This window comes from Symphalangus syndactylus, chromosome 21 (genome assembly GCF_028878055.3).
Source record: "Symphalangus syndactylus isolate Jambi chromosome 21, NHGRI_mSymSyn1-v2.1_pri, whole genome shotgun sequence".
Taxonomy (NCBI): Eukaryota; Metazoa; Chordata; class Mammalia; order Primates; family Hylobatidae; genus Symphalangus; species Symphalangus syndactylus.
In genome coordinates, this window is record NC_072443.2 from 38,297,725 (window position 1) to 38,319,831 (window position 22,107).

The window sequence follows — 22,107 nt, forward strand, 5'->3', positions numbered from 1 at the left end:
ACATTCAACATAGATTCAGGTGCTCTCAACAGCCATGAAAATATATGGCTGAAGAGGGAATCTATAAATGTAATGAATACACAATTGGCTTATAACAGATGCAACCAAAATTAAATTCGATATCTTGACCTGCTCTCCAAAGTGAAAGTTTCTAGTTTAGGCTACAGACAGAGGTGTAACAAGCTCATTAATCACATGAACCAGAAATATAAGCTGACACTTCTGAGAATGCTGCAAAGAGCAATCTTAAGCGGTTGGGGGTCTGTGGGGAACCTGAAAAATCATGTGGCTCCCACAGTCCACAGCAAGCAACACTATTGCATTTTACAATGTACGTGGGTCAGGCACTGGCCATGACCACCACTATTTCAAACTTCCAGGACAGGATTTAAGGATCTTTGTAGGGAAATAATAGGTCCAATGTAGACTTTTATAAAAAGATTCAATATATTTTTATTAGCTTCCTGTTACGCAAAAATCATTGTGTTCATTGCATGAGGAGATAATGAATTAGGTCAATCTATGACCTCGAGAAGTATATAAATGGGAAATAATCAGAGGCAGGGGAATATTAATAAGTAATAGTAGCAATAACAATAACAACAATGAGTGATAACCTTGTGCTAGTCATTCTGCTAAGCACTTTATATACTACATTTCATGGAATTCTTATAGTATCCCAGGAAGGCAGATATCGTTTTTCTCTTTACAGATGTGGGAAGTGAGGCCCAGTAAAATTAAGTACATTGCCTAAAATTATGTAGACCTGTTCTTTACATTACAAATAAATACATAAATGGCTTGCATATAAAATGAAATATGACAAGGGTCATTAAAAGATACAAAGTGTTGTAGAAATACAGGAGGCAGAATGTGTTTCTATTTGGGAATACTAGGAGAAAAGGAACACAGATGGGAAAATGTGGTGTGCGCTTAGGAAACAAGGATTGTTCCAGTTTGTAATGTTCATAAACCTGTTGAATCATCAATGTCTCATTAGAACTCATACTTTGATAAGATAGTAAAATATACCAATCTGTACAGGAATATTTCTACAAAGAAATACTTCTTTCCAAAAGACCTTCTGACTACAATTTCTCAAAAGTTTTCTTTTCTTGTTATTTATTTTTTGGTGGGGATAGAGGGAGAAAAAAAGCGAGATACAAGGCTATGGAGGTCTGGGCAGCAGTGTTAACTCCAGAGTCTCTAGGGAGTACAATGCATTTGGGTGCATTTTCTTTCATTCCTCAGAATGCCTTATCCTCATCACACATATTTGTCCCTGCCACATCCGAGGTGAGGTTAGTGGCTTAGAAATAGAAACCCTGAGGGTCTGGTTTCTTCCACTTCTTCAAAGTGGGATATCACTTACTTTTTATTTTTATAAATTAGTTTTAGTGGTCAGCCTTTTGGCATAGGAGTACATCAAGAAAACGTGAGTTAGAAAACTTGAGTTCTGGTCCCAGTTTTGCCTTGCTCATCTTGAAAACATTTTATCTCTTCTCTGTTTAAGTTTTCTTATTGGCAAAACGAGTAGTTTAAGCCCGAATATCATTTCTTAATCTGTTGGACAACCCCCTCACCAAATTTTTTTTTTGATAAAAATAAAACCTTGTTGTAATGTAGATCCTTCTACTCTTCCTTATTTAAAATTCCTGGTTCACAGAATGCAATATATAGTACCATTAGTCCAGATAATTTTGTAGAGCTTTACTTCCTCTATTTTGTTAAGTTTTTCTTGTAAATTTTGTTTTCCAAATATAAAACATTGTAACATATATGTATTTTCAAATTCTACATGGTCCTCGACCAGATATTCCAATATTCCATTCTGAAGAGTTGGTTAACCCACTCACCCATATTGAGATATCTAAAGCTCCTTCAAGCTCCAAGATACAGTGATTATGATTCTCTGATGCTGACATTTGCTTTGTTGACGCTTAAAGCAGAGCTTTTCAACCTCAAACAATAGCATAACAAGTTGCTATAACAATTACACTTATATAAATCTTTAAGCAGATGTGCATAACAGCTCTTTACATCTACTATCACACTGGACAACCAAAGCTTATGATGTTGTTATAAATCATTGCAATAGTAAATTCTACAGTTAATTATATCCCATAGGAAAAAGTACTGTCCATATTTAGAATTGATTGACTCTTATTTTCCATATCTGTTAATTTTGCACCCAGCTATAGGCTTTAAATAGCTCCCATAACTTTAATCATTAGCCCCCACTCTGTCATGACTTCTATGTCTCACCCTTCTGACCTTGCCCATTGACTTCACTCTTACTGATGTAATCAAACATGCTTCATTGTAGTTGCATTCGTCACAGTGCTCATTAGAATTATCATCATTCCTACAGCACCTCAGTTCAATGAAATTGTGTGCCTATGCAATTTGTTGTTATTTTAAGTTCTTCAGCTGGAATTTTAAAAATCTAGATGGACAATTTTATTTTATCTGATCAATAAACATATACCCAGTCAAGTGCCTCTGAAAAACTGGTAAGAAAATTATTTATTAGAGCAAAATCTTAAGTCTAGAGAGATTTTTGTAAACTTGGACAGCAGCATTTCACTGACCTTGAATCCACAGGTTCAAAATTTATTAGTGTCAAGTTAGTCTTTTAAAGCAATCCATTAAAGCAATAAGTATAAAATATGTATGGTTTATATTTATGTATGTGTTGAATTTAATAAATTAGTCAGGAGTCAAGGTATTTTTAAAGAAATATTAAATCTGTTCCACATTGAGCAATTAACTGACTTTCTAACCTAAAATATTCTTTTGCTGTAGTTAAAACCTTTTTTCTTTTTAAAATAAACAAAGTACATAAACTGTAAGGTGGCAATGTAGTTGACTGCGACAATCTATATATTCCTTAACGTTTGTTCTTTTTATAGTCATGGTATGTAGAAACAAATAAATGTATAATAGTTTAAGTCCAGGAATTTTTGTCTGACTAATCTAAACACAAGCTTAAATAGAGGGTTGAAAGCCTGGCATCTCATCATTACTGTTTATATGTTATAAGGTTTGCAGTGCCACCTTATAAAAGATATAGTTGTTTATTTTCATGTTCAATAAGTAGTATGGGGTTTCAGACTGAGAATGGATTACAGATTGTTCTCTCCTGGTTATTTTTGGCTTTAAGTATATTGATCATTTTATCATTTTCTTGTTTTAAACTACTTTAAACACAGCACAAATGTTATTCTCATCATGCCAGAAATGGGTTTGGAATTGATTCTGAGTTTCCATCAATTTTACTCTTTGCTCTTTGTGAGAAGTTTTTCACTGCTTAAATTCGAAAGGATAGTTTTGTTTAAAAGATGTCACAGTACAACATTTAGAGAACCTTAGCTGCCCAGAAAAACTCAGATTTTCTGCTTTACAAAAGAATAAAAATCATCGAATTTATTACCCTGGACTTTATTGAAATCAGTGAAGAATATTCATACAAATACAGTTTCATGAACTTCCTCTCTCTCTTTCTTCATGTAAGTGTTTGACAAAAGCATGTATCTTTTGAGAAGCCGGCCTGATTGGTCCAGGTTGGCACTGTTTCAGTGTTTGGCCTACGGCGGCTGCTTAGGAATAATTTCGTCTCATCCTCTCTATTTTCCTGGACTGTATCAAACTCAGACACGTGGTATGCAAAGGAAATCCAAGTCTTTTAAAAATGCTATTTCTTTTGGTACTAAAGCCAAGACCAGTTCTACTTTGGCCAAATGATCTTATCAAGATTTAACAAGAGATATTCAGTAATATCTCCAATCTGTGAGAAGAGATTCCACTAAGGAAGATAATTTATTACATACAGTGTACATATATTTCTCCACTTGGTACCAGGAAGAGACATGATCAAACTTATTCTATTGGTACTGAAAACAATGTAACACTGACAAAAATTTTGCGGCAATTATTCATTTCAATTAATTTAAAAAGAAATAAACAAGTAGCTCTTCCCCCATTAAAACAGATACTGGAAATCTATTCTCAGTTATTGCTGAAAATCTTTTGGCTTCCACAAAGGCACCTTACTAACACACCTACTTTGCCCTCCACTGCGCTGTCACAATTCAGAACTTGTAACATTTTATTCAGGTTCTCTAGACTAATTAGATGAAACAACTGCATTACAGTATTAAGATGCTTTTGCAGAATCAAATCAAAGGAGATCTGCACAGTTCAGATAGCTTGGAAGATTTGCAATGAATATCACCAAAATCCTGCATGTGCAATATATTTTTCCACATTTACAAATTAGCTAATGAATAAGTGTATTCCACAATAACTGCTAGGATTTAATTTCACACTTAAGAATATCAACAAACACAGAGAGAAATTTAGATAGGTAAACTCCATTTCCCTTCCCACCCTACCCTAGTGCTCCCCTGCACTGTTTGCATTTCAGAACAAATGCTTCATGTCTCTTGAAAAGCGCCAGGAAATCTCTTCTCTAGCTATGCAGGCCTCAATTTTATGTGTGTAGTATGACACACCTTAAAAGAGAGAGCCCCACAAACTAGAGTGGGACGTTAATTTAAATACAGACTTAAGGAGAAGAGCTCCATCTACTGAATCAGTTAGATCATAGTGTGTACCCTATAGTTATCCCATTCACTACTTTCTACCACTTAGAGGCTCTGGAGAGAATAGAAAAGTTATAGACCTGAGCAACCATGAAAAACAGCTTTGAGCCTAACGCCATTTGGGATATTTCTCAGATACCCTGAGCCCCTTTCCTTTGCCACTTCAATTTTCAAAGCTTTCCATGTTGGAATATAAAATAAAAATGGATGTTTTGCTATATGAACCATCCTTTGGAAGTAGAAAGTCATTGGTTGTTGAAGGAAATGCCTCAGACAGTTGAAGAGAAAGCTACAGAAAGAAAATCTCTAGCTGGCAGATTGGGCAGCCTAGGTAAGAAGCGAAAAGAGTAGCCTACTTACTCCTCCTGCCTTGCACCATTGCTGGGGAAGCCTGCAGCCACCCAGGATCAGCTCTTCTGGCCTCTCCCCGGCTGCACAGTATTGTTGTGGCACTGGGAATTTGCTGTGGCTTCGTAAGATTATGGGGATGTGCTTCAGCAAGCCAAAAAAGTCACAAACAAAATTCAAGAGGAAAAAAAAAGTATAAAAACAGCTGATCTTACTGGAGAAGCTCTTGGCATTTTCCTACATATGCCACAATTTTCTTTGGTGTTTCCTGGTTCTGCGATCAGAAAAATTATCATATCATATTGATTATTGTTGTTTTTTTCAGGGTTGCTGGTGGTGACGGGTGGTACAGTGAGGGCAAACAGATGGATCAAGGAGAACCAAAGTAAAGATTACTTCTCCCACTTGTTTGAAAGCTTTCCAAGAGATTGCAGGTTAAAAAAGCTCTTCTTCAGAATACTGAAGACGTATAGGTATCACATGTAGGAAAAGATGGCCATACTCTTTCTAGATTGGGAAAGAAAAAAACTTCTAACACAGTAACAGATTCGGAACAAAGCAAATTGTATCAGAAAAAACTTAAACGTTCACATAGCTGCATAAAATTCAGTAGCGTATAAGACTTATAAAAATACTTTATAAATTAAGATAAAATATTTGAATATAAATAGGTGCTAAGTATATATATAATTGGATGAAAGCAATAGTTCAGTGAATTTTTTATTACTGAACAATAAAATATAATGAATTAACAAAAGTTTTACAGTAATGCTAACCTTTTCTCTTGTAGGTTAAAATAGAATTAATGTAAGTGTAAAGTGGACTCATGTTTCCCTGTGAGTGTGAATGTATATATATACCTGCACAGGTATTACTGACTGACACTGAAAGGTGATATGTCGCAAAGAAATTCAAACTTTGAGAATTATTTTAAATTGGGTATTTAAAATATCAGCATTAACCTGGCAGGTTTTCTTTTTCTTTCTTTGTTTTTAACACATTTAATTTTCAGGTTCTGTTTTAAAGCACGAAAAGAAAAACAGATTAGAAAAGCATTGCACATCAATAAGTATTTTGTAAAATAATTCATTTGCATTTATTAGAATATTCAGTTCTCAAAAAACGGCTAATTGGATTTTCTTCAAGCCTTTTCAAGACAAGTTCAGTTCTGTGTCAAGGATAACTATGAGAAATTTCACCTCAAAAGGTAATTTGTTTGGGTAGTTATAAAGGCCTGAAAAACAAGATTATCTCCACCATAACTATAACAAAACAGCTAATGAGTAAGTATATTCTGGTAAGAATCGATAAGAATGGCAGAGCCTGAGAGGGTCATCGCAGACTTGAGAAAGGTAACCAAGGGAGGAAACGTTAAACAGAGTTAAAGCATTCTGAAAAATGGAAAGTGTTAATAATCACTGACAGGAAAGAATATTCTTCGATAGCGATGACAACAACAAAACAACTAAAACAACTGGAAATACATATCTCCAGAGGCAAACTATGACTACTTATTAAGCAAGAGGAGAACCTGCTTCTTTGTCATTCCCTTTGGAAGCCAAGTTTAAAAAAAAAAAAAGGTTGCACAAAAGATACATGTGTTCCTTTTCTGGTATTATTACAGGCCCACCTAGATTTAGCTTTCGATTCCAGATGAGATCAGGCATGTTCAGACTAGCACATCTTTGCTCTGTAAGCACAGAGCTGCTATCATTTCACTGGCAAATTCTCGTATCCCCAAATTTATGCACAATAGATACCCTTTAAAATCTGCAAATTTTCTATTTCAGTGAAATATCTGATTGAGTTAATTTTTTTTCTTAATTTACGCTGCTAGTATTAAGGCTGAAAAGTTAAGGCAGGCAACTCCTATAAAAAAGGAAAGTTGAATAGTACTTACCCTAAGTGTAATGTGCAAGCCTTAATGGGGCAATTTACTTTTGCTCTATGATATTTAGAAAGGTATCCAGGTCTAAACTCAGCTCTCGCCTTTTTCCCTTCTGGAAAACTGAGTAGACTCACGGAAGGTGCTCTGCGAAAGATCATACAAATCAACAGCCTTACCTGTGGCCATTCAGAAGACTGCACTTTGGTGTGTGTTTAAAACTATGAATAAAGTCAGATACAGCGCATGCTCAGCAGGCAATTTAAAAATATTTATAACATTGTTGTTTCAAAAACAAATTTCCTCAAACAAAGCAAAACTCACATTTTTTTATCCATGCCAAGTTTAACGTTCTGAGACAAAGCTGTTTTGGAGTTTTCCGCTGAAGGAAAAAAGGCTTTTAAAATTTTTTGTTGAACGAAAAATAGGTCTCTCTTCCCTTTTGGGTACGCTTAAAGGGGTGGAATAAATTTTTCTCCAAGTTTCAACAAAATTCACCTCTGGCTATGATAGGGCATTACAAATTTAAGGTCTGTAAAAAATAATTTTAGAGAAACTAACAAGAAACTAAAAATGGGTTTAAAGAATGTAATGCTCATCTGAACTTTCAAGGCAGTCTTGCATGTAACTATACAAAAATTATATCCTGATACAAACAGGATATATTATATATAGATAAGAATAATGTGTATACAACCATATGCATACCTAGAGAAGTTTTATTTTTCTTTTGCTAACTAAAATCAGAACTCTTTAAAGCTGAAAAAGAAATACAACAAAAATTTAGGAGAAAGCCAGTAATAATATCAGCACAATTCATCTGTTTTTCACAGCAAGCATGGAAAAGAAGGCAATCATACCAAGTGATTAAAGTTTGAGATATATAAAATAAAAATTTGATAAAAGAAGGTTTTTAAAGTATAAATTGCAGTAGAAATGCCTGTTTCGTTCCTGGTTGAAAATTTCTTTCTCCTCCTTGAATATCCCTAAGCATTCAATTTTACCATCTATCACCAAACCCTGAACAGCTCGCAGATCTCACAGATCTTATTTAAATCTCTTACTTAATTCTTAAGTCTCTGAATGAATTTCAGCTCCTGCTCTACTTTCCAAGGGTGCTCAGCTGGCCTCACAAAAGCTCCACAGACACATCGTTCACTATCTCTGATGCTTTCAAGCTTAACAGAGAGTGCCAAAAAAAAAAAAAAAAAAAATCAACGATTAAAAAAAAGTTTATTAAAGTGAAACTAGGAGTGCAAATTTGAAGAAGTTGCTTCTACTTTTATTTCTCTCTCAACTCAGCACAGGTGTTTCCTAACTTATACTGCTGTGCATGCTGATGAAGGGGAGGGTGAAATTAAGGTGAGGGAGTGGGCCAAGGGCAGACCAACAAGCATGTAGGATCTCCAGCCTCATGTGTTAATGGATGTGTTTAAAAATGGACCCCACAAAAAGCCTAGAATGAGGTTTCTTTTTGGCAAATAATTAAACCAGTATACTGAAATAATTAAAGCTTTGTCTTTAAATAAAGCATCAGATCAACAGAACAAAAACAAAGATAAAAATTGCACACACATATGCATGCGCGCACACACGCTCTGACACACACAGATACGCAAAACTAGTGGGTGAGGGGAGAAGGAAATTAAATAAAAGAAAACAAACAGAGTCCTAACAGGCCATTCTCCGAAAAGGAATCTAAATAAAAAGTCATATGATATCTGATAGTGCAGGACACGTCGCCAAGAACTGGAGCGGATTGCCTACAGGAAGAAAGGGCCAGTGTATTCCAGCTCAAAGAGCTTTTCTTTCCTCCTCCTCTATTTTTTTTCCCTTTTCTCCTCGACTGTGAATGTGTTACTCTCAGGTCAGATCCACGAAGGATCCCAGAATGACAGCTATCACCTGTCACTGTACTCCTGGCGGCACAACTAGCTGATAGGAGCTGCCTGAGTTGGGATCAAGAAGAGCTAGTGCAGCTTTCAGTAACAGCCTGTTATCCTAGTCCCTCTGCCCCTTTCAAAGACCCCCTTGGTCACATCAAAAACAGACCAAAAAGAAAAAGAAAAAAGAAAAAAAAGGAGGGGGTACCAAATGCAAAATTAAAAATGCAGGGACAACAGCTCACAGCAACAAAAGAATTCAGGGGGAAAAAATAAAACACAAGCAAAAAGGAAAAAAGCAAAACCAAAACAACTCTTGCCTTCAATATAAAACTTTTTAAAGACTGACTTTCTCTTATTTGGATGACATTCTTTTTAAAAGTATTTTTCTCCTTAAGCACTATTAAAAGCATTAAAAAATTCTACAAAAATACAGAAAAGTCGGAAAGCAATTCAAGAATATTCCTAAAGAAAACATGTAAGTGTAAGAAGTGAGTTACCCTGGAAAATTCTGGATTTGCCAAAAGTTCCCCTAGTTTTAATATCTTTCAGTGAGTTCAAGTGCTAACACTGGCCACCTAGTACTTGTTTTTTTATCTGAGGATCATTACTGAGGCAACACATACATGGCAAGGTTTCCCGAAAAGACTCCTTGTTATCAAGTTACTTCAAACATAAGGCACTCACACCTCCCAGCCAGGAGGGTTTTTTGATGAAGCATCACACTCTGCCCTGATATGTATTACACCCTTAAGAAGCAGTTACATAAATGCATTCTATAATTATGGAAAATGTATATATCTATATTTTCCCCTACATTTTCCCTCCCCAGGCATATGAATAGATATTATTTTCAGTTAATAGAAAAAAAAAAGAGTTTCTGATTCTTGAAACAACTGTTGTAGCTGTTTTCTACTTAGCAAAACAGTTATCTGTAGTTAGGAACCGCACATAATATATATTTAAGGATTTTTGTAGAGCTTGAGGATTGTTCCCCTTGTTTAGTTTTGTGTCTATAATGTACCTTAAAAAGATTTCTAAGTGACAATCAACATATAAATGCATTAAGAGGAGAACTTTCAGAAAGAAAACATTATCTTGGGTTTACAAATCCAGGATATTAGCATAAAGATATAAATGTACAGTATATATAAAAGATAAAATTGTTTACTACATTTTACACATACAGCTCACATCTGATTTCTTTTTTCTTTTGTTGGAGCATTAATTTGAAAATGATAAGCATTCTGAAATGTTTGCTACAACACAAATTCATGGTAAAAATATACATGCATAGGCAAAAATTGAAATGGAGAACACAAAGCTACGTGGCAATCAGAATCGTTGACAAAATCTCCATCTAGACTATATTTTGCTTGAACTAGTGTATCATAGACGGGGCAAGAAATCTCTCTGGGGGTTTTGTCATTTACATAATTAGAAACAAAAATAAAATACAAATATCTGCTCCCTTACTACCTTTTCTTAATAACTGACAAGTGACACAAGTGGTACCTTTTAAACAGATGGGTGCAAAAACTTGTGAGATCGAATGAACTGATGTACCCCATTGGTATTCTGGGAACCCAAATTCCATAATTAACTTTTTACCCAAGTGGCAAAAGTAGAAGATGTTCTAGTCACCAAATTGATTATTTGATGGACTTTTGTTCTTTCTTCCACAAGATTTTGGCGACCCAGAAAGGGTAAAGAGATGATAAGAGAAGATGCATCCTGAACAACTTTTATTGTGAGTAGAAAAAAAATAGCATAAAGTGAGCATAAGAACAGTTGGATTTGGAAAGATAAAAGAGGAGAAAAGAGCAACATATGCAACTTAATTAGTCTTTTTCTTTCTAATTTTTTCATGTACATATATATATATATATATTGGGATGAAGGGGAGAAAAGATAACTGGATTTCTTTTGAATGTCTTTGTGTCTTTATAGAGTGAATGTTCTGTTCCTGTCTCTTTCTTTTTAGGCGAAAAACTAATAAAAATAGAAAAACATATATCAGACATTAAGCTCACTCCCCCCCCCCCCACCCTTCCCTTTGTAAAGAACTCTTTGTTCTCTAGTGAAAATGCTGAAAAATCCCCGGGCAGCTACTCCCTGAAACAAGTGCAAAACACTTAGAGGCTTTTGGGCTGGCTGGGAGCCAGAAACCCTCCCGCTGTCTGGTTAGAAGAGGAAAAAAAGAAGAGAGAGGGAGAGGGAGAGAGGGGAAGAGGGATGGGGGGGGCAGAGAGAGAGGAAGAGAGAGAGGAAGAGAGAGGAAAAGAGAAGGGGGGGAGAGAGAGAGAGAGAGAGAGAGAGAGATTGGAGCTTCCTTTAATAGACATAGGAAGCAGCGTTTTTTTCTTTCTTTTTTTTCAAAACTGGCGGTCAAGCGTTAAGTAACTCCCGTCTAAATCCACCTGCTAGAAATGAACTTGGGTAACCCCCCAGGGGTGCACAAAGACAGGGAAGACAGTAACATACTCCATACTCTTTCCCACCCCCCGTTGTACTGCTTCCATTCTTTCTGCTCTCATACACAAATGCCCACAGCTTCTCACGCCGCCCCTCTTACCCCCCAACAACAAACACAGCAAAATACATGCTCCCTCGGTCTCCTAAAAAAAAAAAAGGCTTTTCCATCTCGGTTGCGACACAGTGATAAGGGGTAGCGAACATCTCATACCTGGTGTGAATGCTAATCAGTCAGGAGTTCTCCTTTTCCCAAGACAGGGAACTGTTTCCTTCCAAATTTATTAGAACCTCCTCCACTGCCTCTTTGAAAAACCTTCTTTGTCACCCTCTCCCAAGTCCCGATACTTCTTTAAAAAAAAAATGGCTTCGGAGCTCCTTCTATTCTTGATATTGATTCTCTCTCTCTCCCCCCACCCCTCCTCCTCTCTCCTGTCTGTGTCTCTTCTGAGTGGTCTATTGATAAGTCCCTGGAGGCACTGGGTCAGCCTGCCCGTAGGAAACCAGACACAATGCACAAATCTCCGAGTGCCATTCTGCCATCAGCAAGCAGACCACGTTTAGGAGAGAGAGAGAGGAAAAAAAAAACAGTAGAGCAAGAGACAGAGAGAGAGAGAGAGAGACACCAACCGAGGGAGGGAGAGAGAGACTGAGAGAGAGGAAGAGAGAGGGGGAAGAGAGAGAGGGAGAGAGAGGGAGAGAGAGAGAGAGAGAGAGGAGAGACGGAGAGAGAGAGTGTGTGAGAAAAAGACTGATTGGAACAGGAGGGAGAGAGAGAGAAAAGGAGAAGGAGAGAGAGCGCGAGAGGGAGAGCGGCACTGCCAGTCAGGTTAATCATCCCTACTTTAATTAGCTGTTCGGCTTAGACATAAAACAATTGAATTTGAATGATCTGTCAGCAGGCTCGGCTGAACCAAAGGGGAAAAGCGAATATTACAAAAAGACTGTTGGTGTGTTCTGATAAGCAATACTGCTCGTACTGACAAATCCTCAAAGGGGGAACTATTAAAACTTACAACTAAACAAAAAGTGCAAATACAAATGGCACTAGATAGAGGTCTTTAAAAAATGGAGTTTTCTCCCCTAGTTTTATGAACCATAGATATTTATGTGCAGGTGCCAACATATTAGGGGTTTTCGTGTAATGTGTGAAAGTTTATTAACGATGGTCTAGGAGTGTAGCAGACAAATGCTGCAGAGAACAAGACAGGTACAGTCAGATGCCGAATCTAGATCTTGGAGGGAGATGGATGCTGGAAGAAGAGGCACCGTGGCAAGAGATCAGCACAGACAAAGTCAGTGGGCAGATAGGCAGACAGATTTTAGGCACGGCACGATCTCATCTAAAAAGGCAAAAGTTCTGATGCAATATTAGGTGCAAAACAATCCATCCATCCTCCTCGCCCCGGGTGCACTCCAAGGTACAGTTAAAATGGATTAATCTTTGTGACAAACAGAGCTGGCAAGGCAGACTATGGCAGACACTGAAGGCGATTTGCAGACCCAGAGAATACAGAGCTAGAAAAAGCCCCAGAGATCAATCTCTCCCCCTCCCAATTTAGCAGAGAGGAAACTGAGGCCCAGAGTCGACACTAGACACTAGGACTCCAGGAGCCCACCAGGCCAGTGCTCTTTCCACCACACCAGCTAACCTAGAGTATTCTTTGAAGATCTGGCCCAACAGGTATGAAAATCACCCTTGCCTCCCAAATAAGATTACTCCACCTATGTAGTTAGTGCACAAACCTCCAATTTTTCAAAATGTTTAAATAGCCAAATGGAAATATAATTACATATATAAATATATTTCCACTTTATATATATGCGTGTTTATGTATATATATATATATAGAGAGAGAGAGAGAGAGAGACCATTTTGAATGCTAGGAATAAGGGATTTAAGTCTTTAATTCATTCTTGGAGAAAAGCAGAAAAATATAATATTGTAGAGGCCTCGTCTCAGCAAGATGTAACTTGTGTCACATTTTCAAGCTAATGAAGGCTAGTGGATTGATCTACAAAGACCTCACCCTGAATTTACAATTCACTCTGTGAACATCATCTGCTATATATCACCATGTGAGAAGATGTGGTTTTTCTCATACACCTCATTTCTAAAATATAGGCACATTGTGGGTGAAAGAGATTGAGTCTTTCAGCATACTATGTAGTTTTAAAGCACTGATGAGATTTTCCACCTGGAGAATTAGGTATGTACAACTTTTCCAATATATTTCAATTGAAAAAGAGCTACTAAAAAGGGGAAACTATATTTTCCACCCACGAAAGTGATGGTATCTTTTTGGGGACACATATGATCATGTTCAGTAAGGATTCCCTTTTGACAACGGGTAATTGAAGGTCTAGTTTTTAAATGGTGAAAGAGGTGCTTATGAAGAGAACAGTGCCATCAGATGTTACTGGAGAGATTAAGTTTCTTGCCCTAAAACAAGACTCAGGGTGTGTATGAAAGCGAAAACTATCTCTCAGTCATGCTTCAGCAACAACGTTGCTACTTAGGGAGAAAGAAGAAAACCGAAAGAAGTGTCAGGCACCTGGGAGCCCACTCAAAGACAAGTAATCTGAGAGAAGTCATAGCCAGAGTAATTTAGTTTATTTGCACACCAACCTCTTTAACAATGGCTGCTATGCCATGCCTAAAACACACGGCCTACAGCTGATTGATTTGGAAAGGGGGAAGGAATCAGTGATTTTGATAATGGCAGATCCTTTGGCAAGCCCCAAAATACCTGATAGGCAAGAGCCCAGAAGAAAGCAGTAGAGTGCTTAGTAAATGTCTGTTGGTGAACTGAAAAAAAAGAACAAGAGCTTTGGAGCACACACATATCTATATATAACGCTGCAAAAGTCACAGCTACTCTGAAAGCCTCAGTTTTCCTTTCTGTAAAAGGTGATGATACTGGTCCCATAGGGTTGTCTTAAGGATGACATGAGCAAACATATATAAAGTACACAGCTAGTCATTACATGGTAGTTATTATGGAGGAAGGTGTGTAAACAAAAGTATATATTATGGATGTGCTGAGTGTGTTATATTCAAAGCATGTAGGTTCAAGACATGAAAGCATATAGCAAAGCAAGGATCTAACATACAGATCTCTACTAGAAAGGATTGGCAGTAGAGATTATAAAGTTTAGAACTAAATTCCTAAAATCTAAACTTCAAGGATGTTAGGTCATCTGGGGTTGTATTATTTCTCTGTTCCCAGATTTTACTATATTTCCTGCCTCATAATAATAATGATGGCCAACATATTACTAATTGGTTTGCCCTAAGCAGCCTGCTAAGCGCTTTACATTTTAAAATCATACTTTAGCATCACAAGAATCCTATGAATGAGGTACTACCAATATCCGCATTTCATAGAAAAGAAAACTGAGGTATAGAAAGATTGTATAACTTGCTCAAGATCACACACCTAGTAAGTGAGGAGCTGGGAATTAAATCCAGCCAATCTGACTTTAAAGCCTGCACTCTCAGCCATGGTACTAAACTGGCACACAGTAGGTATTCAGTCAATGTGTGTTGACTCAATGAGCAAATAAAAAAACACTAGAATTTTTATTTCATTGGAGATCAGTAATAATCTGTGCACAACCACTTGAGAGAATCTTGTTTTCAAATTATAGAATCTGTCCTTCTTCTGTAGCTCACTTCAGGTGTAGTCCTTTGTCAGAAACCAGGGTGAGCCATGTCCCTGCACGGTGCTGAAAATGGATGAAGGGAAGATTGCTGACCATGACCACCCAGGGCATTTAAATATCTGACGGCATTTTCAGCACTTTGAGGGTAGTGTTAGCACAAGGGTTATTAATTGGCTTAATTCCAGTTCGGATAATTACATCGTGTCTCTTTAATTTTCCCCCGACTATGCCATTCTTCACTTCCTGTCACAAATGTGCTCTTTAAAAAAGCATATGAATACACACAAACATATAGTTATATTTAAGGTTTGCATAATCATTTAGGGTGCTTTTTTTTTCTAAATGATCAGTGTGTAGTAGCTATGTAATAAATGAATGGGCAAAAGAATTAAAGTCATTGTAAAATAAAGATAACTAGTTGAAGCTTTTTGTTTGGCAATGAAATAAACAGATTTTTAAAACATTTCCTTGGTGACAGAATTCCAATCACATTTTTTTTTTCTCATGGGCAGATATTTCCAGAGCTGATGACCTGCTCATGATAAGCTGATTTTCTTACACTATGTAGTTTCCAGTACAAAAAAATACCAATGAAAACTCCGATATTTTGGAGTAGAAAATGAGACTAAGTCCTGAGCGGTAGAGCATACTGAACGTATGGGTTTTCAATGAGTTATTAACCCATTTATTAGCTCTGACTTATTTGGCAGATTTTTTTTTTATCTCCAAACATATCACTAGAATAATCTTCAAATTATAGAAGAAAAGGACGACATATCCTAATTTAATAAGCTTAGGAAAGTTTGACAGTCATAAACAGACACAACTCCTTCTCCTTTTTCCAAAGAATTCTTGGCCTTTGAAATACTGTGTCTACATGATACTAAAGAAACATTCCCAGAAAAATACGCTTAAAACATGTACACAAATAGGTAAATGCACCCATGGTAGAGCATAGTTTATTAGGCCTTTTTAGTGTACATTTGTATGAATAAGTCATCAAATATAGGGAGTATGGAAAATAAGAGAATAAAGGGTTAATTTATTTACTATGCATGAAGGTTTCTAGATCTTTGCTTCTTCAGCTTTTAGTTCAAAATTCCATGCATATTCTGCACATAATATGCAATATTTATTATGCATAATATTATTATTATTATGGGGATAATATTATTATCCCCTCTTTTTTGGACACATAATATGCAATATAAATGCCATAATTCAATGTATCTCATAATTTGATTTACTTTCAAGCACCTTTTTTCTGGTTCAGCTCTTGAAGCCTTCTTTCTTATAAACTTCCTCCAAATTATTTTTTGTAGTGCTCTGTAAAATATCATTTAAAGTTGGTGTTCATAAGATAACCCTCATGCTATAGACAGATTTGTATCAAACTAGTCCATATTTCCTTTTGAGAATCAGTGGTCAAGTCCCATGCTCTTATCTGAGAACAAGCCACAATAAATATATAAAACAGCCCTTTCCCACCTGTTTGACCCCTGTAATAATGATAGCAGTCTCTCAGTGACTACCCTCTGGCTAGTTACTCATTCCTTAAGACTGAGCTCTTCCAGGACAAGGTCTTTCCATTCTACCTTGTATATTTAATGTATTGTCCAGCATCACACCTGCCATGGTGGTAGATGATCTCCCAGAAAAGCTGGAAGCAACAAATTTTAATTCTCTTCGTTCTTCATGAGTAAATACAAAATTTTCTCTCCGTGTGTCAAGTTTTCAACATGTAAAAGGGGCATACTTTATCCTAAGATTAGTGATCTGATGTTCAGAAAATAATATTTGAGGGTATAGTATTTAAGAATTAGCTAGTGAAAAGCACTTGTTTTGGTTATTTTCATAGCATTGCCACTATTTTTATAGTAAGAAGTACTTAGAAAACACGTTCTAAATTCAAAATTTAAGTGAATTTTGAATTCAAAAGAAAAGTGGACAAGATTTATCCTGAATATTAGAGATAGTAAGCACTTGGTTTTTAAATGCCATTTAGGAACAGCCTGACAGATTTTATAGAAGCAGAAGGTATTTAGGAAATTCTCTGGTTCTCTCAGTTTACAGAGAAGAGCTGAGTGGCAGAGATATTTTATCTGACAAGCTTAAGGTAAAAAAACTTGGTAGAAGTGAACTAGTGCTGGAACCCAGTCTGTCTGTCCCTGGTTCCACACTCTTCTCACTCATACTTTGAAAGATGGCTTTTATACACTTGACTCCAGATCCCCTCTTTTTTGGACATATTTTAGTGAAGGAACTCTTAAATTCTGGTGCTGATAAAGGGGTACAACATTCCTAATGTAGTCTGATAGACACACCACAAAGGAACTATAGTAGGCTGAAGAATGGCCCCCCCAAAAGATATCCATGTCCTAATCCCCAGAACCTTTGAATGTTACCTTACATGGCAAAGGGGTCTTGCAAATATGATTAAATTAAGGCTATTAAAATGAGGAGATTATCCTGGATTTTCTAGGTGGACTCTAACTGTAATCACAAAGGTTCTTATAAGAGAGAGGCAGGAGGATCAGAGTTAGTAGCAGGAGATGTGATGACAGAAACAAGAGGTTGGAGTTATTTGAAGAAGGGGTCATGCACCAAGGAGTGCAGGGTCCTCCAAAAGATAGAAAAGGCAAATAAATGGATTCTCCTTTATAGCCGCTAAAAGGAACCAGCCCTCCCAACACCTTTACTTTAGTACAGTGGAACTGATTTGAGACTTCTAGTTTCAGAACTGTAAGAGAATACATTTGCATTGTTTTAAACCACCAAGCTTGTGGTAATTTGTTATAACAGCCATAGGAAATTAACACAGGGACCATCAGCTACCTTGATCTGGACATAATCTTTCAACACAGTTGAAATATTTCTTAGCTCTTTAAAAAATTATTTTAGCAGATATATCACCTTACTGGTTCAAACTGAGCTTGTGATACAAGAACCCATACCAGTCTTCAGAAAAATACTGACTAGGATAAGTCAAGGAGGGTCTTTTCTCCTGACACTAAGAGCTTCCTTCTAAGTTGACATAAAGCAATCAATCTAATGATTGTTGGTTAATTGATCAGTTGGCTGCAGATCCATCTAATCACATTTGCCCACGTCCTGTCTTATAGTAACTCTTCACTGGTGGTTTGGCAATTGTTATCTCCAAGTTAATCTACAACAGTAGTTCTAGTTAGAAGCAAAGAGAAGGGTTTCAGTGCCCATTTCTTGAGTGCCAGAGACCTGAACTCATTCAGAAGTGAGTGCTCTCTTGCTAGACCTCCACCCCACATTTTTTTCTAAGCTTTCTTAACAGAGGTCAGAAAAAAGAAGCATGAGGCAGCTTAGGCAAAAAAACAAAACAAAACAAAACAATCTCCTCTCCCCCCCCTTTTTTTTTTGAGACAGGGTCGTGCTCTGTCACCGAGGCTGGAGTGCACTGGTGTTGTGATCACAGCTCACTGCAACCTCAACCACCTGGACTCAAGGGATCCTCCAGCTTCAGCATCCCGAGTAGCTGGGTGTGACTACAGGTGTGTGCCACCATGCCAGGCTAATTTTTAAATTTTTGTAGTGATGAGGTTTTGCTATGTTGCTCAGGCTGGTCTCAAACTCCTGGCCTCAAATGATCCTCCCACTTGGGCCTCCTAAAGTGCTGGATTACAGGTGTGAGCCACTGCGCCCAGCCCCTATTCAAACTTTATTCTAATAAGACTCTTGCCTTAGTGTGTCACTGCCATTCAGTTACTGCATACATGCTATAGGACAGTGCTCCTAAAAGAGTAGTCCTTGGGCCAGCAGCATCAGCATTGCCTAGAAACTTGTTAGAAACGTAACTTCTTGTGTCTTATTCTAGACCTACTGAATCAGATGCTCAGAGGTGGATGTCTGAGTGTGTATATATAAAACAAGCCCTTTAGATAATTCTAAAGCCTAGCCGAGAACAATTGTCATAGGACAAATCTGTGAGGCTCATCAAGGCTAATGAAAAAACACGTTGGACTCAGAGTGAGATCACCTGCTAATCTAGGTCTCACGGTGACTCTGTCATTTGCCAGCTATGTGACTTTAGCTTATGTTCTTAGTCTATTTGTCTCCTCATCTGTAAGATGGAAATAATAACAATTAATAATAATAATAAATTGCTTTATGTGAAAAGTTAATGTAGGAGTTAACAAGATCATGCATATGAAAACACTTTACAACCTCAGGGTTATTGTTATAGAAGAAACATCAATTTGGATTGCAAGTATCCTAGGACCACATTGTTGGTGATATTGCCTTGATATTTCATATTAACTAGGGCTCCCAGGTAGTAATACTGAAAAAAAGTTCAAGAAGCTCCAGATGTCCAATTCTCCAGGCCAAAATAAAGGCTGGAAGTCTGTAGATGTTTAAAGGGTGTGATACTGAATGGAGGATCTGCTGGCATTATTAGTCTCTAGAACCAAGTGCTAAATTTCTTGATTTGAAAGTCTACCTTTCTATTTATCAGGTAGCAGAATTTAGTGACAGCTGAATTCTGTATGCCAGTGAAAGTCTATGGCTTGTGGGATTCAGAACCACAATTCTTTATCAATTTCCAATGACATTCAGTTTTAGTAAAGTGGCCCATGATCTCTTTCATTTCCATACCATATTCTCAAATAAGTAAGAAGGTCCAGGGAGCTCGCTCAACAATTGATTATGGTCACATATTTTTTCAATAGAAAATATATATATCTTGGTAGTTGGGAAGGATGGTCCTGATCAGGACTGAGATCTTTTTAGAGGTTCAAGTCCAAACTCTTAGTAGGTTGAAAGGAACTCAGATGCAACCAGATTAGACACAACTATGATTTTCATGGAAAATCATCAGAATTTTATCCAATCTGAGTAATGAAAATTTGCAGTATTTCTCAACAGCTCTATATATGTGGAGCTAACCATGTCTTTTCCTTCTTTCGTGAAATAATAGTGACGTATGCCTTTTGGCCTGAGGACTCGTCCTTCCTCTGAAGACTAATGTCTGCACATCACCTTTTGGCAACCCCTCTGTGCCTTGCAGGACAGTTGTGTAGCAAAGATTCTGTTTGGGTTGCTGTTTCCTCTGAGCCAGTCACACTGGTGCATCAGGAGATGCAGCTGCACCTTTTAAGAGCTCTGTGTCCTTAAGCAAGTCATCTGTCCTTTTACATTTCATAGATTTTTCATTTGTAAAATATGAACAATATGTGCCTTACCAATCTTACAAATTGTTCTGAAGATCAAAATGGATGATGTATCCAAAATGCTTTGTAAACTAAGAATCTCATTTGGTTGGTGTTACTGATGTTGTTATTATTTACTCTTTAGCAGGAGAGTAAAGATATATATAGATATATTGGGTATGGTAGCTTGAATATTTTTAGACATCTAAGTTATATATGCCTCCAAGGTTTTCCCCTGAATTTACATTAATCCCTTTGTCAGATTACAGCTAAGGTGGTAACTAAGGATGTTAATTTCCTTTAGGTCCCTATAGGATCTCTATTTTGATCATGATTAGTTTATAAATGAAATAGACACTGCTGCAGAATTTACAATGTTTCCATTCTGGCCAACTCAACTTTGAACATATTCCCTAAGTAAGAACAAATTCAGTACTATAAAACTGAAGAAAACATAGCATCCAAAGCTGGTATTGAGGGAGTGAAAATATCTTCAAAGGCTATTTCTTGATTGCTTAATATAAAAAATCTGCTTAGAAATGTCCACTAGTTCAACAGGCATTCCTGAAGGAAATCTGCAACAAAGCTACTGTGCATCAACATTTAAAAGAACAAGCACATGTAGTCTACCTCAAAACAAATTATTATTGCTTGAATTGCCCAAACTTTGTTTAAACAAAACTGAATTTTGCGTAAGTTGAATTCATGTGAAGAGCTCATAATGTATTGTTGCTATTTAGATAGTTGTCATAGTATGTGGTACTCAGTAAGTCCTCTAAAATGGAAGGGAAATTAACTATGTGGTATAATTTCAACATAAGTCTAATATAATTGTGCAAAGAATATCTCTGAATATATTGAACTGCTATTTGAATCTTTGTGTATACAATTCTATCTTTTCTGCTATGCATCCTTAACTAGACTATATGCTGCCTGAGGACAATTCCTGATTTACACATCTCCAAATTTCCCGCTGCCTTCAGTACAGTGGTTTACAAGTAGCATTTGCTTTCAAACTATCTGCTGTTTAATTATATTCACTTTTTATTGGCTTTTCTTGGGGGGCAATTTATGCACATAAAGTGTCCATAGATGAATGCATCATTACCACTGAGGTGAAAGTTGTGATTCTTAAATTTTTTAAAACAACATATGCATTGGGCCACTTATTTTTCCTATGTGACACTGAACCTAATTATAGAAGTGAATAGAAAAACATGATTCTCTTTTAAAAGGCGCACTTTACGTGAAACAATTTTAGGAATTCAGCTTATGTGTCAAGTACAGTCATTCTGCACAATGATGGTGATGGGGAGGCTCTACGTACTACGGTTTTGATGGAAAATATTTTAAATTAAAGCAAGCTACCCATAAAATTACATAAACATAAATACGCACTCTCCCACAAACACATTTGCACATCTTTAAACTTAGATTAATGCAAAGAAAAGATATATTCTTTTGTTCTAGTGGAATATAAATGATGAAGACTAATAAATGAATAAATAAAGCTCTAGGTAACCAAATCAATGTCTGCTCAATTCTGGTCAAGGAGGTGAAGGGAGGTTTCCCTTTGAGTCAGAGAATGTAGTGGATAAAAAGGACGTGAATAGCTGGGGGGATTTCCTGAGGCCATTGCAGACCAGCTCACACACTGTTAAGAGGCTCATTTTCATGAGACTTTTGGTTGCATTTGTAACACTTGCTCTAGGTCCCCTAGAGCATTGAGTGCCACATCACAGCACTACAATAACAGGACTAAATGCGAGAAGGTACATTACAAGGTTCTTTTTCTTTCAGCTCTGAATATCCAGGAGTTTGTAGATGTTCTCAAGACTGTTTTTTCCCCCTCGTTTTTCCTTCTCCCCCAACCCCCACACACTCCCTTCAAATAGAACTAAGTGGAAAGGACTGTTTTGTTTTTAGGTAAAAACCTAAATTCTTGTACTTAAAAAAAAAAAAAGCCAGTTGTAAAATCCGTAATATAATTAATTATTTCCATAGGTAGGAGATATTTTATTATTTATAAAACCTGGTCTGACTGGTAAGTTTGTTCTAGATTAAGGATT

General features: G+C 36.8%; 1 protein-coding gene and 1 long non-coding RNA gene across 22 annotated transcripts in view; one reads left to right on the top strand and one right to left on the bottom strand.

Moving 5' to 3' along the window:
• ZBTB20 (zinc finger and BTB domain containing 20) overlaps positions 1-22,107 on the bottom strand; it is an 833,136-nt gene that overhangs the window by 128,006 nt on the left and 683,023 nt on the right. The window contains exon 1 of one of the 21 annotated variants that reach the window (XM_063630097.1): positions 11,407-12,626. The exons of 19 other annotated variants lie outside the window; for them this stretch is intronic. The gene's annotated coding sequence lies outside the window, so the exon portion shown is untranslated. Of the gene's footprint in view, positions 1-7,016; positions 7,030-11,406; positions 12,627-22,107 lie in introns of those variants that run through there. One more of the 21 variants, XM_063630098.1, reaches the window with a different exon arrangement.
• On the top strand, positions 10,088-21,564 carry LOC134735407 (uncharacterized). Its single transcript, XR_010118461.1, has 3 exons — positions 10,088-10,470; positions 18,258-18,382; positions 19,807-21,564. It is a non-coding gene; the product is annotated as an uncharacterized lncRNA (long non-coding RNA).